Raw genomic sequence first — 4,056 nt, forward strand, 5'->3', positions numbered from 1 at the left:
CGCCGCCTGACAGAGGTTGGAGAGCGGCTGTCACAGCTGTCAATCATGACGTCACACCCCCTTTTTATATCGTCAAATAACTCATTAAAAACAAACTTATCAGAAAAATGAGTACTCGGACAATCATCAGCATGATAAGAATTACCTGAAATGACAGAAGCCATCTTTGGGAAACATTTGATATGTACTTTGATTATTCTAGTTTGGCCCATGTCCCATCTGCTAACATGGAGGGGGCGGGATTTATGATCTATACTGCAGCCAGCCACCAGGGGGCGCTCAAGATCTTTTGGCTTCACTTTTGGGGAGCTGTCATGACGTCCAACTTTATGTACAGTCAATGCCCTAAACCTTCAAGAAATATAATAATACTGCTCTTTAAAAAACGAAATATGCAGTTAAAGCAGGGGAGATAAAAGCAGCAGTAAAAAAAAAAAAGAAAAGAAAAAGACAAAAAAGGTCTTGTAAGGGGAGGTCTTGCAGGCTGTGTATTTGTGACATACTGTTTTTGCCTCTGTGCATGCTGTTTAGGTAGAAACATCATTTATTGTAATCAGGTAAAGTCTATCCAGGATAAACATAAGCATATGGTTTCATTATTCTATCAGTAATTTAATATGATTTTAAGAGGAGACATTTCAGCGATGCGTATGAGATATTGATGTATACTGTGCAGCAGTAAACATAACATCAGTCCTGAATCAATGAAGGATAAGAGTTGCATTAAATATTAAACACAATTTAAAATGTATATCAAAGTGCACCCTGTAAGAAACTATTGATGGACACACATAAGCTACAAAGAAGAGCTACTAAAATACATTTGAAGATAACTCCTTATCCTAACTCCTGGATCTTGATGTTTTTAATTAGCATCTGTGCTCTAAGATATTGTACTTGAAACTGGAGTCCTCCCTGTAGGAATTTTATTCAACAACATCTGCCCTGACTCTAGCATTAATTAAATAAACTCTTAAATTATCAGCAAGCCAGTTATAATATCGTACAATCAAACCCCAGGTGATCATGTAGTTTTGTACTCAAAAGGCTCTTACAAATTCCTTAAAGCATTGAAGGATTATTTCTAATCGCTGCATTTTCCTAAAGCCCAGAGAGTGAGTGCCGGTTCAGACACAGTAACTGTTAACAATGTTTTTTTTTCATCCATGTTCTTGTGGTCTTGTAACATTTGCAGGTTGCCATTAAAAATATTGCCATGGGTAATGGAACTCAATCATTTTGGGTGCTAGCCCAATGAGTCTATTTGGCTGGCATCCTGCACTATTTCCAGTAAAGGTAGAGTCAGTGATTCTGGAGAAAGATTATTGATATTTAAACTTAACACCCAAAGAAATTCATGGACACACTTTGCCAAGGCAATGACCAAAAGAGAAATATGGCAGAATTCAGAGTGATGAGTCAGCTGTAGAGTCACTTCTGTTCCTCTCACACTTCATCACAAGGGGAAAAAAATTCTTCTCATGTGAGCACAACAGTCCATCCACACTCTCCGCCTCTCTGCAGCCTCCTCACTTCTCACCTGACCTGCGTTCTGCATCTGTCCACAGAAGCAGCCGTCAGCTCCACGGGAAGAAATCAACAGTGTATTTATTGATTCATTGATATGGCTAATAAGTTCAAAACACATATACAGCAAGATATTTGTGCGATTTAAACAGCTGCCTGCTAAGATTATGTTTCAATAAACCCGACAGAAACAGACTTGGAGCATAAAAAAAATGCTGGCAGTCTCTGTGAGACTGTCTCAGATTCAGTGTGGATTGATATATTTAATAAAATGGAAGGGTATCTGTTCTGTGAGAAAACACCTTCTATGTGAATTGGCCACAGCCTCGCTCTCTCTGCAGTTTGCTTGCCCTCCCCCATCATTCAACGGGTGCTGGAGACGGGAGACTGTCATGTCCTCACAGACAGCTGCTCTGATGACTTCCCCCTGTCCTGTGCACGAGCACCAACGCCCCCTGTTGCTGAACATCAGATTTTTTTCAGCGCACACACAGATGTGACAGCTGAGGAGATATTTGCCAAATTTGACAAAAAGTGTATTGGATTAGAATCACCAACTCTACCCTTAATCCCCATTGAAATTTTGGTAGGTGAGGATAATTTGGCACAGTCACAATCTGAATTATAACAAGAAGGAGAAAGCAGGAGAGGAAATTATTGTCACAAGCCATCACAAGGACTCCGGATTGGGATCCGAACACTTGGGTGGCGTATATTTTGCTGTGCATTCAGCACAATATGTATTACAAGTCTGGTTATAACTCTTACTTTACACAGTCTAACGCCTTCATCTTTCCAGAAATGTAATGCCCAAGTGTACCTAAGTACAGCAATCACAACGCTTGATTACTTCAATATTTCGGGGGGCTTGTTGCTGTCTTACCAGGAGTTTGGTGAGTATGATATCAGTTTGGTCTTTATGCATCCAGTGAAGAGACTTGTCTGGTATGTGTTAGCTTGGCACAGGAGCTAAAAGCTTGGGAAGGCAGTTAGCTTCCACCCAAAAAGAGGAGAAATGTAATTCCCAATAACTCCAATACACTCTCTGTCTCTGAGTTAGATGAGAAGATCTGTCCATTAAATATGAAGCTACAACCAGCAGCAGGTTAGCTTGGCATAAAGACTGGAAACAGGAAGAAACAGCTAACCTCTGTCCGAAGGTAACACAATCTGCCTACCAGCACCCCTAAAACTCACTAATTAACTAATTAGTAATTAATCTCATTTTGAGATATAATGTGTAAAATCAACAACCCGCCATTTTACAGCAGGTTATGTGCCAGACTATGGCTGTGTCCCAAATCACTCCCTATTTACTATATAGTGCACTACATTTACCCTACACCATTTTATTTGAGTGTCTGAATGCTGTGTGTGTAAATATATCCACTGTACAGCAGACAATGGAATGACAGAAGTACTGCTAACGATCCCACAATCTAATCCTCCACATTTTATAGATGTAAAAATGGCTGCTGTGCAACTCTACAGCTGATGGTGATAATGCAAAATGAGTGAGTGTCTGGAATCTCAATTTGCTGCTCACTGTTTAGTGTCTATTATATAGGGAGTAATGAATAAGTGAATAAGGGAATGATTTCAGGCAAAGCCTATTTCTTCGAAAGATACAGTCACTTCCTGAAGTTGCCATTAGTTGCCTGGCAACCTCACGGTGAGGACAAGACTTCAGGAAATGACTGCTCCCGGGCAAAAAAAATACTTCAGAACATGACTCCACCATAATCTGCAACTGCGGATTAAACAAACAAAACAATAACATGTGAATTAGGGAGCTTCAGATGTGCTGGTAGACAGATTTCACTATTTTCGGACAGAGCTAGGCTAGCTGTTTCCCCCTGTTTCCAAATTTAATGCTAAGCTAAGTTAACCATCTCCTGGCTCTGTGCTAAATATTTAACAAACAGACATGAGCGCAGTATTGTTCACCTCATCTAACTCTCAGCAAGAAAGCAGTGTATTGTAGTGTATTTCTAAAAATATCAAATTAATTCTGGACCTGTAGTCCATTCTGCTTAGGGAATTTTACCCATCCTATTCAGTCAGTTGTTTACAGGATGTAATGAAGTTTAATTATATAAAATGGTGTAATTCTTGTAACTTTGTGCAACATTAATCACGTCATGTTTTTTGTAATATGTATATTTTCATTTTCGTGCCCTTTGTAAAATGTTCACTTTGAGAAAATGAAGACTGTGATAATTAGTCATGTGACTCAAATGTATTTATCACACCTGTGAGTACTCAGCAGTTGTACTGAGCGAACCTGAAGAAGCTACAGGCGAAACGTGTTGTTCGCTCTTAATAAAGTCACAGTAAAGTCATTACAGTGTGCGGTGGTTAATTTTGATTTTCATCAAATTAATTCCTTTATGTGCTGAGTAACAAAAGTAATATAACAAAACAGCTAGTATAACTAACAACTTTTAACATTAAGTAATTATTAAAGGAATGAAGTTACTTTTTTTAATGACTTTTTTTAAATGACACACACGTTATGAGTGACTAATG

This window comes from Thunnus maccoyii, chromosome 14, assembly GCF_910596095.1.
Source record: "Thunnus maccoyii chromosome 14, fThuMac1.1, whole genome shotgun sequence".
NCBI classification, from domain to species: Eukaryota; Metazoa; Chordata; class Actinopteri; order Scombriformes; family Scombridae; genus Thunnus; species Thunnus maccoyii.